Genomic DNA, 14340 nt, shown 5'->3' on the forward strand with positions numbered 1-14340 from the left:
GCACACACACTCACATATACACACCTACACACATACACACATACAATCACATACACACCTACACAAACATAGGCACACATTTATATACATAGACATAGACACAATATCTACACACATGCATACACATGTACATATACACACACCTACCTACAAATACACAAGCATACACTTATGCACATACACATGCACACCTGCACACCACAGACATGCATAGGCACAGGCACACATACATGCCTACTTACACACATCTATATACACACATATATACACCTACATAAACATACACACATGCACACACATACACATCTACAAAAACATGCACACACTTACACACATATGCATACTTACACACACACACCCACATGTACACATGCACATATACACATGTGAGCACACCTACACACATGTATACATGCACACACATATATAATACACACACACACACACAAAGGGGTTAGTTCTCTGACTCTCCCGCACAAAACCTAGTACATACATAAACTAGACATCCAACAAGCATTTGTTAAAAGACTAAACAACTTTAGACCCATAATCCACAGGAAATTCATCTAACATGTCAGTAGGGAGATCCCAGGCTGACCAAATGGGCCAAGTAAGTGCCACCAAACTGAACTGAAAAGCTCCAGTGTCACTAAGTGCAAAAGAAGTAAAAGAATGTAATGTCAAGTGCATATCAGCAAATACGCCTTTAAGTCATTATTTTATTTCTTTTTATGTCTACCCACACATATACATATACACTTTTATATATATACACACACATATACACACATACATATGAATAGTTATATATATACAATTATACAGTTATATATATAACTGTACATATATAGCTACATATACGTGCATTAATGCCATCATATACTTTTGTTTTTAATTTTTGCAACCTCTTTCCCCTTTGTTTGGCTCACCATTGATAAGTACCAAGACCCAGTGTATATACAGCTACTATATATTAGTCTCTATTTTTCTCCCTACACGTATCATCTTAGTCAGACATACGCAAATTCAGACACAGATATGCACACATATGCACGCAGGGAAAGCTTTGAATTTATATGTTTTTATCCGTATTTCCCATTAAACAAATACCACATGGACATCCCTACATGGCATCTGGTAGATCTCTATTTCATTCTTTCTAATGGCTGCATGATATCCTAGGGTATGGATTATCACAATGGATTCTGCTATTACCTTGTTGATGGGCTTTCACTACGCTTCCTGGTTTTTGCTGCTTCCAGCGATGCTGTCCTAGAGACCCCTGTTCATATGCCTTCTACATTGATGGTTTTGTTTCTATGGTAGAGATTCCCAGGAGTAACTACTAGATTAACAAGTATATATATATTTTTAAGTCTTAAAAGTTGTTGCTAGATAGCTTTTTTTTTTTTAAGGCAGTAACATTTCACATTTCCCAAACAACTGCTCTTTCAATCAAGATAAAATAAAATTGTGCTTCAAAGGCAGGAAATCCACAATCTTTCTGTGACCAGCCTCTAGCCTCTGTTGAACATTCCTAAAGCTCAGCCAGTCCTATTCCTCCCCTTGGCCAATCTGGCCACTCACCCTAAAGCTTGGGACTCCAATGGCCTTCATTCTCCCATGAACTCCCTGCAATTACATGCTAAAGTTGGCATATTTTTGCTTTTGTACCTGATTCAAAGGAGAAGTTCAATGGCTTTCATCAGATTTCCAGAGGGGCCTCTGACCCAAAAAGGGTTAGGAGCCTCTCCTCTGGAGTCTGGAGGATAACGGGAGGGTTGGGTATTGCTGACGACATGATTTAATCCTCTTGATGACAACCAAAAAAAAAAAAGTGGATTTTAGTAGAGAAGGTTTCGATGCTCATGAAGCCATCAAAAACATTTTTCATTCACATTATTTTAAGAAGAAGCAAGCTCTACAAATAGTTTGCAAAAGGGTGTGGGTACTAAAAAACAAGAGGGGTGGTGGGGGCGACATGGGTGCTAGGAAACAAAAAACAGAGAGAGCTATTTCCAAAACCAGATAAAAGGTCATTTCTTCTCCAGTATATTGTTTCTCAGAGCAGTTGGTATTTGATCCATGTGAAGGGGAAGTCATACTGGGCTTCCATTCAAAGGAGTAAACATTTCAGTAGAAAAAGAGAAGAGAAAGTGAAATGGCAAACAGAAAAAAGTAACAGTTTACAGAATTTGGGAGAAGATCTTTTGAGGAGACCTAATAAACCCTCTAAGCCAGGAATTGTGCCTTTACTCACTCCTCTTCCCCCACGGCTGCTGGCTTCTCTCCACACCCCCTCACACCCTGAGGGCCGGCAGTGTCTGGCCAAAGGAGGTATTCAGTAAGCACAGACTGAACCAAGAAGTAATTGAAACAGCTTTATACAAAATGAAACTACAGGGGCGCCTGAGTGGCTCAGTCCGTTAAGTGTCTGACTCTTGATTTTGGCTCAGATCATGATCTCACGGTTCGTGAAACCAAGCCCCATGTCAGGCTCTGTCCGTGCTGACGGTGCGGAGCCTGCTTGAGATTCTCTCTCTCCCCTCTCTCTCCGCCCCTCCTCTGCCTTCCCTCTCTCTCTCTCAAAATAAATAAACTTAAAAAAAAAAAAAAGTAATTACAGGAAATACAGTTAAGTCCTTAAATGAGACTTCTTTGCCAGTAAAGGTTTGAAATCAAGAATAGCATGGTTTTTCTTGATTTGTGGTTAATGGCAAGAAAGGATAAGAAAGGCATCTGTCTACCACTCAAGAAAGTGTCCAATTCTTCATTCTCATGAACTCCTGATTTTCATAAAGTTGTTTTCAGTTGTTCCTACTTCATTTCATGCATTATCACCCTTATCACCAAATGCTGTAATATAATCCTGATAATTGTTTAGCATGGTCATCAAATAATAACCACCAAATTAATAAATTAATTTTAATGATTTATAAGCATTACAGCTATTCTAGAGATAAAGAAGAAAGTGCATAATGGCTCTAAGATTGGTTGTTTAAAAATAGGTTACGATCTTGGGAATGCAAGCTGGTGCAGCCACTCTGGAAAACAGTATGGAGGTTCCTCAAAAAACTAAAAATAGAACTACCCTACGACCCAGCAATGGCACTACTAGGCATTTATCCAAGGGATACAGGCATGCTGTTTCAAAGGGGCACATGCATCCCAATGTTTGTAGCAGGGCTATCGACAATAGCCAAAGTATGGAAAGAGCCCAAATGTCCATCGATGGATGAATGGATAAAGAAGACGTGGTATGTATATACAATGGAGTACTACTCGGCAATCAAAAAGAAGGAAATCTTGCCATTTGCAACTATGTGGATGGAACTGGAGGGTATTATGCTAAGCGAAATTAGTCAGAGAAAGACAAATATCATATGACTTCAGCCATATGAGGACTTTAAGAGACAAAACAGATGAACATAAGGGAAGGGAAACAAAAATAATATCAAAACAGGGAGGGGGACAAAACAGAAGAGACTCATAAATATGGAGAACAAACTGAGGGTTACGGGAGGGGTTGTGGGAGGGGGGGCGGGCTAAATGGGTAAGGGGCATTAAGGAATCTACTCCTGAAATCATTGTTGCACTATATGCTAACTAGTTTGGATGTAAATTTTAAAAAATAAAAAAGAAAAGAAAAAAAGAATAAAATCAAACTGTACTAAAGACCTAAAAATAATCAATTAATTAAAACACACACACAAACTATGCAATCTAAAAATGCATACACATCAATACATATTATTATATATATTTACATATAATACATATATAATAATATGTATGTATAGTTAATATAATAACAAAAACCACCATAGTTTAAAGACATTAAAAATGTATTTGCTTAGGGGCGCCTGGGTGGCTCAGTTGGTTAAGCGTCCGACTTCAGCTCAGGTCATGATCTCACGGTCCGTGAGTTCGAGCCCCCCGTTGGGCTCTGTGCTGACAGCTCAGAGCCTAGAGCCTGTTTTGGATTCTGTGTCTCCCTCTCTCTGACCCTCCCCCATTCATGCTCTGTCTCTCTCTGTCTCAAAAATAAATAAACGTTAAAAAAAAATTAAAAAAAGAAAAGAATGTATTTGCTTAAATAAGCTTTATTGCAAATTCGTTTATTAACTTACAGTCCTTTGCTATACTAAATGAATACTCCTGATTTCTTTGATGGGTACTGTTTCTTATAGACTGTATTTCTTAAACTTACGGTATGAATTAGGCATGGAAGTGCTATCCGTCTGAAGCCTGCCTGGTCTTTTCTTATGTCTCTGAACAGTCCTTGGTCTCCTTCAGGGGCCCCCGTTCTTCTGTACCCATTGGCACCCCATTAATAGCCAAGATTTAATCCTCAGCCCTCTTTTATAATCCCCATGCCCTTCTTCCATCCTTTTCTGTATCACCTACATACCGATAACTCCCAAATCTCTATCACCACTTCAGACTATTTCCTACGCATCAGGTTTGTACAAGTAACAATCCAGTGGATGCCTGAAAAACCAAGCAGGGAGCTGGGACCAGCTCTTCCTAGCTCACCTGAGTCAATTGTCAAACACAGGTTTTTTAAAATATATATATACAAATTTACAGTCAAATAAATTATACTAGAAGTAGAAATATTAAATATGTCAAACTTATTTCAAATTTAAAAAAAATCGGTTATGATCCTTGGCTTCACTATCCTTTACTTCTTTAGTTTAAGTAAGAGTGTGAAATTTGGTATATTTAGTCGTTTGGTGTCTAAAAGCACTATGTGCTTGGGAAGGTAAATCTGTAGCCGAAAATGCTTATTAGATCTTCCTTCGTAGCTATTTGCAGATTACAGATCCCCCTGAAGTAAAAACAATTCCACATATATGGAAACGCAGCACGTCAGTCAAAAGGAAGCCAGATTTTCCCTACTAGTTAGGATCAAATTTGTGTTAACTTAATTTCTGATTTACCGTCATCTTAACTCTTGACTTCACCAAAAATCAAAAGAGAGGCCGGGAAGGGGTAGAGGAAGGGAGAGAAATTCTTCTAATCGTTCTCTTCAGACACTGTAATGAGAAATACTCCATTATAAAGTACAATCAAAGGCGCCTGGGTGGCCCAGTCGGTTAAGCGTCCAACTTGGGCTCACATCATAATCTCACGGTTCGTGGGTTCGAGGCCCGCGTTGGGCTCTTTGTTGTCGGCTCAGAGCCTGCTTTGGAGCCTGTGTCTCCCTCTTTCTCAGCCCCTCCCCCGCTTACTCTCTATCTCGGTCTCAAAAAATAAATAAAAGCAAACTTAAAAAAATTTTTTTGAATATATTACTAAGAAAAAAACAGTATTAATCAGTTGAGGATTAAGAAATATTCAATCTCATGAGTTTACTAACTTAATGAAATGGCTTTAGGTTGAGCTTCTCTGTGCTGAGCAGCACTATCTTTCACCTTTGAGCGATTCCTGGAGTCCACCGAATTGACTCAAGGCTGCAGGCCTCAGCAAAACAAATTGCTTCTAGAAAGGAAGCCTGGGAGGCTCAGGCACCTCGGTTGAGGGTCCAACTTTTGATTTCCGCTCAAGTGATGATCCCTGGGGTCATGGGATCGAGCCCCATGTCAGGCTCCGTGCTGAACATGGGGTCTGCTTATGATTCCCTCTTTCTCTCTCTCTCTCTCTCTCTCTGCCCCTCTCCCCACTCACTTTCTGTCCCTCTCTCCCCCGACTCTCTCTCAAAAAAATAAAAATAAAAATAAAAACAAAAAATAAAGGACAAAGGGGTAGTGAAAAGCCAATAACCCTGTAGTGAGAAAACACCGACTTTCAACGTCCAAAAGCTATGACATAATCAAAGCCACTCAAGAACACAATTTAAAACAAAGCATAAAGGAAGTGAGCTAAAATAACTAAGGCAATTCTTAAAAGTATACTAATACTTCTAGTTACTTCCACATAGAAAACCTGAGCAACTGAACTAAAAATGACACTAGTTGTTATCAATGGATGGATATTATGACTGCTGTTACTTTTGTCTTCTCTTGTCCTCTGTTATTTTTAAACATGTTTAGTGCAAAATTAGACACATCTTCCAAAGCAAAACTGATTTTCCCATCAACTTTCTCAGACCTCTGACCTTCAGCCAATATCTGAGACTAGTCTGGGGAATGAGCTTTTAAAGGAATAGTCACACGAAATGGAAGGTCTGACGATTATTATTTTGGCAGACAAAAAAGAATGGCGATTCCTTCTCTTTAAGGTCTTTTCATCTTTGCTAACCTGAGATGTTACTGCAGAACACTTTTGTACTATAGTCAAGATCATTACAACTAGAGGGAATTTTTAAAAATCATCCAGTACAGGGGCGCCTGGGTGGCTCAGTGGGTTGGGAGGCCGACTTCAGCTCAGGTCACGATCTCACGGTCCGTGAGTTCGAGCCCCGCATCGGGCTCTGGGCTGATGGCTCAGAGCCTGGAGCCTGCTTCCGATTCTGTGTCTCCCTCTCTCTCTGCCCCTCCCCCGTTCATGCTCTGTCTCTCTCTGTCTCAAAAATAAATAAAACGTTAAAAAAAAAAAAATTTTTTTTTAAATCATCCAGTACAAGCCATTATTTTATGTCCTGAAAAGGCCAAAGGGCAGCGGTACCCAAAGTCACACTTAGTGGCAGAGGCAGGACTCAAACCCAGATCTGTCTTTTTTTTTTTTTTAAGCTTATTTATTTTGAGAGAGAGAGCAGGGAAGGGACAGAGAAAGGGAGAGAGAGAATCCCAAGCAGGCTCCACTGTCAGTGCAGAGCCCGAGGTGGGGCTTGAACCCACAAACCGTGAGCTCATGACATGAGCCAAGATCAAGAGTCAGACACTTAACCGACTGAGCCAACTAGGAGCCCCCTTGAAACCAGATCTCTCGGTCTAGGGCTATATTTTACCACAAAAGCCAAAGGTTAGCATTTTACGTACAAGGTACTCATATACAAAATAAAGGTCGATTTCCTACAGCTGCTCTGCTATTCCTCCCGAGTCCCCATCACATTCAAATGGGAGGAACTAACTTTAGTCCCAGCCATTAAACCAAATCCACTCAATGATGTAAATGGCTTAGGTATATTCAGACTTCCTCTTGCTTCCTGTCTCCACTATCAATATGCCGTCGCAGAGGGTGTGAGCTGGGAGGGCTTCAGTGACTTCAGAGTGAAGAAAGAGGGAAGTCCTGAATCCATGTTCACAACTCCCCATTCTCCCCTCTAACTCCTTTGGCCACAGTGGCATCTCCTCGACCTCTTGGTCATTAGCGTCCACTGAGGACCGTGGCTGGTGACATCATGGCGTATTCTTCCCTTGGCTCGGAAAAAGCTTGGTGGCATTGCCTGCCGAGTCTGGCTCTCCTCACGGGGGTCCTACTACCGCTCCCTGCCTGCGTAAGCCACCCCTGGCTCCAGGGGCACATTGTCCCTGCGGTGGGAGCTCCCTCCCCAGCAAGCACCCTCGGCCTTCCCCTGCGAGGTGCGCTGAGACTTCCATCGCCTTCCACGCCACGCCAGATGCTGGAAGACAAAACCCAGTGCCCACCATGCCAGGGAGGCTCACTGTTCAGGTGGGAAGAAGCGTACGTCTTGTAGGGTGGTCTTCTCTGCTTCTTGCTCCCCCCCCCCCCACCTACTCACCATGCCTCCCCATCTTCCCTCTGGGAGACTTCAGCCAGGACAGACAGGGAGGTCCCGTTTCAGACTCTGATTTTTCTGCCTTTTCCCACAATCTACCAGGGCCAAAAGAGGGACGGACAGTCCTCTTCACATGGGACCGTATTTTATCCTTCTCAAAATGGGGTTCGCTCCTCGCCTTTCTCTGGACCCATCAAAGCGAGGTGGTGTGGCAGAACACGATTCATACAAGAGAAAGATGAAAAACACATTGATTTGATATTGCTAAAATATTCACTTCATCATAGCTGTTACAGTCATGACCCCAGAGGCACAAAATTGATAGGCTATATATTCAAATGCCTAATTAAAGGACCAGGAACCTGATTCTGGCCGGCAGAATCATAACAAATAGCACGCAGCCTGGCCACACAAAGTACAGCACTCACATTCGCCACCGTGAGCTGCAGGAGTAATCGAAAGGAAGACAGGACGAGCCAGGAGGGCACCAAAGACCCGCGATGCCAGGACTCCGAGACCAGATGGAAAGAATATGGGTCATTTCCGGAGGGGGAGGGGGAGAAGACCAGGCCCCTGTGATGAAAAGCTCTAAAACCCCATCATGGCACAGCAAATCAAAACATCTTGGGTCATTTTGGTGTCTGTCGCTACTGGCATTTTTGTCCCTTACATCATTTTATCCAGAAGCAAAATATGAAAACAATCTGCCTTAAGGGAAATTACCAGGGTTAGAGTTAACATCTGCACAGCACGCTAGGTTCCCTGGAAGAAACGTGCCGCATTAATATTTCTCCTTTGAAGTTCTTACCCACATTCATCCCTTCCTATACATGAAACATAATCTCTCATCATTCTTGCTGCCTCGAAACCCTGCAAGGGAACCTGCTGAAGCTTCTCCCTGTGAACTTTCACCTTTACATCCAGGAGAAGGTGCTTGTCGCGGGAAGGAGGCAGCATCGCCATGGGATCAGGATACAGCATCAATGGTGAAAAATCAGAAGATGGGAACTAGAAAGCTGCCAAAATTAGGTTCAGAGAAGAGGCACGCATGAAAGGCGTCTCGTCCAAGATCAGCGGAACACAAGAAGTACCAACAAAAACTATCTGGGGGGACAGTCTTGGTGTTCGGAAGTCTGAGGTTGTCGGACGAGATAAGGGACGGATGGGAAGAGGACCCGGCGAAGAGCAGAGGAGAGTCGGCTAAGTTTAGGAAATGGAAACAAAAAAGGAAAACTGATACGCATTTTGAAATGGGGTCTATGGCCAGGCAGGATGCAGCAGACCAGACAGAGACCCCATTACACATTTGTCTGCAGAAAGGTACTCAGGCCTCCCACTCCCTGCAAATGTTTTAAAACATAATTCGAATACGCACAGCCCTCCCTGCAGGCCTTGCCCGGTTGCCATTTCACCCACTTTGATTAGTTTTTTATTACCATCCTGTCCCCGACTAAACCACAGATCCCCTGAGGGCGAGAACTTTATCTGGGCTTTGCTCACCACAGTGTCCCCAACGTGGCCTTTGAATGGTGCCCGGTGGCCAATGAAATTCAGGTCTGGTTTATGGCTGGGTGGGGGCCCTCGGGAGGGGATTCGAAGCCTTCAGAAGATGCTATCCAGCTACCTCCCCAGTCGTCTTTCAAAAGCCACGGGGGTTCCCAAGTCAGAGATTCGTGGCTTTGAAGGAAGTCAGTCTCCGGCGACACTTGATCAGCGTCACCCAAGAGAGGTCTGCGTCAGGTAGTTACTTAACTCCTGACTGGACGCTTAGACGGCAGATAACTGAGAGAAAAGCCCTCCGGAAATGCAACCACAGAATGGGGAGGTCCAGAAGTTGCCAAGGGCAAGCTGGAGAAAGAGAAAGTGTGCCACATGACCACCTCCTCGAGCGTCCAGAGGTTTATATCAAGCACGTGTCTTCCTCTCCCCCACAAAGACGCTAAACTCTTATGTCCCCTATTAAGAAAAAGATACATTCCCTTCTCACCCTTCCTGCTCCCATTTACTGTATTCCCTCCGAGCCATGCGCTTTATGCCTCCGCAGAGACGCGCAAGATTAAAAAAGAATCAGCACAGATTACAAAATGAAGACTCAAAGGTTCCAGAATGATTTGTATTCTCTCCATAATCATTTTCAATCGTTCATCGTACCCGCGCTCATAAATTACACACACTCCATTTAAGAACACAGTGAGCCCAAAATCTCTATTATTTTCGGCATGATTGCAAACAGCTAAGCCAATCACATAAACAACCAAGTGGGTGCGACTAACGTTCCACGTGGAGCGGTGCTTCTCAGATCTCTGCCCCACAGAGGGCCAGGGCTTCCTGAGACAGTCACCCGGCCCTGGGAGTGGGCAGAGGCGGTGACGGAATGGGGGTTTGGTCCTCCTTCTGCCGAAGCTTCCCCTGCCCATGCCACCGAGCGACCCTTTCCACAGCTTTTAGAAGTCCGCAGACCCCCGGGCCGGGCACTCAGAACATCCGTGCCCTTTCTTCCAGAAAGAGTATGCTACACAGCCTGAAAAAAGGACACGTTTGCTACAACATACTTTGAAGATAATTCGTCAAGAAAATGTTTCTCCTAAGGGGCTTCTCACATCACTTAATTTTTTTCTTAAGTTTATTTATTTATTTTGAGAGAGACAGAGACAGTGTGAGCAGGGGAGGGGCAGGGAGAGCAGGAGACAGAGAATCCCATGCAGGCTCCACACTGTCAGCACAAGCCCAATGCCGGGCTCGGACTCACAAAATTGTGAGATCGTGACCTGAGCCGAAACCAAGAGTCGGACTCTTAACCGACTGAGCCAGGCAGGCCCCCCTCATGTCACTTAAGTTTTTAAAGTTTAGGGATTTTGCAACTTACAAAGGGTTTGTGTTCCAGTTGAGTTTACAAGGCAGGGCTTTTCAACACCGGCTCACTTTCCTACAGGGCAAGGATATTATGCCCATCCCGAGCATGTTACTAATGCTAACTAATAGTTATTACTATTAGTAACGTTACTAATACCACTGCACGTAGAGTTTGACCTTTGCTCCTTGTAGAAGGGGCCACCGGGGGCATCGAACCACTATGTACGCTCTTTCTTTGAAGCCATCTACCCTGTGATCTGTGATGAAAAGGGAGTTAAGTGACAGTGGCAGTCCTTCCCCCTCTCCCTCCCCACCAACTCAACTGCCTGTCTCCAGGGCAGTCCCTGTCCCCCTGTCCACCACAGCCAGTGTCTGCCCGTCCGAGGCTCCAGTGGTGTGCCAGCTGGAGAAAGCCTGGAAAGCAGTGCCACCACCAGCTCTGAAAAGCTAACTCACGGTTTGCTTGTTTATTCTCCAATATTTCTCATCATTTTATTTTGACAATCTGGCACCTAATACAGATCCCCCCAAAAAAGCTTGAGAGGGTTTGACACTCAGGGGAGGAAAAAAAAAGATGCTGGAAGTGTCTACAACCCTCTCAGAAACTAAGAACCAAAAAGATGAAGGAAGAAAAGGGAGAAGATCCCGATGTGTCTCTATAAATAACTGTTTAGGTTCAACCAAAATTTCATTTTTGTTTTTCCTCCATTTTGGCCCCATTTGGTAAGCTAATGAGCTGAAACAAAAGAACTAGTTTTTTTTTTTTAATGTTTATTTATTTTTGAGACAGAGAGAGACAGAGCATGAGCGGGGAAGGGGCAGAGAGAGAGCGAGACACAGAATCCGAAGCAGGCTCCAGGCTCTGAGCTGTCAGCACAGAGCCCGATGCGGGGTTCAAACTCATGGACCATGAGATCATGACCTGAGCCAAAGTTGGATGCTTAACTGACAGCCACCCACGCACCCCCAAAAGAACTAGTTTTAACCAAACAATTCTAAGAGAGGATTTCAAACTTGAGATTTGGCACAGGCTTAACTCATTTAGTATCGCAAATGACTATAAACAAGTAAATAAAATACTAAAAGTCAATTTTCCACCCAAATGGTTGAGCTGTTCAGAATTCTTGATGTCCAAACACTAAGGTAACGCTGTGCTGCAGAAGCAAACTATTTAAAATGCTAAAATTAAATCAACTGCCATTCATGAATGTTACCATTTGGGAAGATCCCTTTCTATGCCTTTGCAAAAGCAGAAATGCTCTTACAGAAGTATTTGCATCTGTCACCCAGAAAAATACAGCTGCTAATAAAGAAGAGGAGGAGGATTTCTTCCTTTGCGTGACTTTTGCACTCAGCAAAAGTTCCTCTGCATAAGCTGAACTACAACCTTGTACTGCAACCATTTGCTCGCGGATCTCCTTTTCTGAGTGCCCTCTGAGCCAGAGGACCAGAACACTGGTTAAGAGGGTGGATAACGAGGGCTCACAAAATGTAGGTCTATTCCAAGTTCAACTCCTTACCAAGTTTGCAAGGACAAGTTATCTGACTCTTTAAGGGTTGAGTGCTTCATCTAAACAGGGATAGTAATCATAAATACCTGTTCCGTGGGGCTGTTTGAGACCAAATGGAACAACACATGTAAAATTCTGTGCCCAGAATATAGAGCAAGGCTGACGATGAGGAGGAGGCTTTCACATCCCCAATGCCCCGCACGGTTCATTGCAATAGTGCAGAGTCAGTACGTGTTTCTTGAACCGAGTTGAATTTCCCCACACGGTCGGCCCGATGAAGTCCTACATTTCTTTCCGGCGATGACACTGGAACAAAATCTTAAAGAAAATCGGATGCTTTCACCCGCCCACTGTTTTGAGACCCCACGGTGCTTTGTGCCTTCCTCTATCAGCCCTGTGCCACCACCCTATCAGCACCCTCTGAAGCGTGCAGGTTGCTCCGTGACAGAGAATAAAACCAGCCTTTCGTAAAACAGTGAGCTCCTTTTCTTTGCATTTCCAGAACCGGGCACGTGGCAGGAAAACAGTAAATGCTTGTTCCTGGGCCCGGCTCAGGCACCTATCGCCACTAACTGAACCCACAGGGAGCGGTGTGCCTTCCAAGGAAGCAGACAGGTGTTCATATCTGATCCTTTCTCAACCTTCAAGGGTCCACTCCAATCCCACCTCTGGCGGGAACCAGAGACCAATCCAACCGGCACTCATCCCTCCCTTTTGGAATCCTTACTGTAAATTAAAGATAGCCATTCTGGTGGGGTTGGTGTCGGCGGGGGGGCGGGGGGGGGTGTGGTTTATTAGTCCTGTTTCCTCACATACCCTGTGAGCTCTGTGAAGGGAAGATTAACTAATTATGAATTCTTTTGCACAGAACAAGGACATGTAATAGGGAGGAAACAAATATTTGATTGCTTGATTTAGTTCTGTTTTCCAATGTGCTCGAAGTGCTCCTCCAGAATTATCTAATTAATCCTAACTTGATGAGAAGAAAGGCATATTGGATCCGCACAGACCACAGCCAAGTCCTGGCACCCTCCACAGTGTGAACGAGCAGGGGTGTTCTTGCCGGCTCGGCGACACTGCCTCTCTTTGGCCAGCACTCAATTTTCTGAACTAATGGCTTAGCACACAAGAATTAGCATTTTACAGAACCAAAAACTAACTGCCAACCAAGTCTTTGCGGTGCTGCTAACCGACAGCAAACTCTACTTTGAGTTCTATCTCCCCCAACTAAATGGACTGAGAAGTGGTCCCAAGACCCACAGAAAGAGGGTGGAGGGAACCACAATCGCCCCCGTGGTCCCGTAGAGACAGAGATAATGAGATCCGCTACCACCGAGAGCCGACCGCTGTCATTTAGAATGGCCACAACTGGCATTTTCAAAGCGTATCAGCCAGGTACCTCTTTCCTTTGCAAATTCTGTGCTGCTTTTTTTTTTCATCTCGAGGATTTTGGGGGACCGTCATAAAAACAGTAAGCCTTCATGGTCACATAATCTGTTAACTTTGAAAATGCTTTCGCACCTGTTGGATACCTGCAGCCACCCAAGACGGGTAGACAAGATAAGACAGACGGATAGCGGGTCTCACTTTACATAAGCACAGAGCATCAGAGTGGCTGGCCCAATGTCCCAACCAATGAACCACAGCAGGGAGGGGCCAGACTCAGCCTTCGCCGCCCCCCCCCCCCCCCCCCCCCCCCGCCACCACCGCCCTCGGCTCCTTGATGTTGTCTTACTACATGGTTGACCAAAGGGCTGCACTGTAGCTGTTCCCCATCTTCCCACAGTGTGGCAGGCAAGACAAGTTCTCTGAAAGAGAGCACCCTGTGTTCCCTCAGAGATGGGGTGTCCCTGCAGAAAGTACCGAATTTAAATCCCCGGTCTTAACCAGCGTACTTCACCATATTGAAGGCAAGTTTGCATCCAAAATGGTTGAGTGGGAGCCAACTGTGGTGTTCTAATCTTTGTTCATGCTGTCAGTGTGACATATGAAAGAAATAGGAATAACGTGACAGGATGAAAACAAAGCTAGTGGCTGGTGTGAGATACACAGACAGGGTGTTAGCCCCACACGCACTGCAACTGGGTCAAGTTAACACCTCTTCTTTCCCCTACATATGCGGTGTGGAAAAGCTATTTATAAAATGTTTTTAAATATTTAGGACCAAATAAATCAATATTGTTGGGAAACACTTCCTCTGACCAGAACTCATTTAGTTGCCCTAGTCCCATGTGAATAACAGAACCGGGAATGTCAGGATGATCCAAGACCAGGAATAAAACAGATGTTTTCAGCGCTTTCACCGAGAATGCCCTCCCAGGCCTGCCTTCAGCCTCCACACCAGCCGGTGAC

General features: G+C 44.3%; 1 protein-coding gene across 1 annotated transcript in view; it reads right to left on the reverse strand.

Moving 5' to 3' along the window:
* NEBL (nebulette) overlaps positions 1-14340 on the reverse strand; it is a 366680-nt gene that overhangs the window by 222634 nt on the left and 129706 nt on the right. The window lies entirely within an intron of this gene.

This window comes from Prionailurus viverrinus, chromosome B4 (assembly GCF_022837055.1).
Source record: "Prionailurus viverrinus isolate Anna chromosome B4, UM_Priviv_1.0, whole genome shotgun sequence".
Classification (NCBI taxonomy): domain Eukaryota; kingdom Metazoa; phylum Chordata; class Mammalia; order Carnivora; family Felidae; genus Prionailurus; species Prionailurus viverrinus.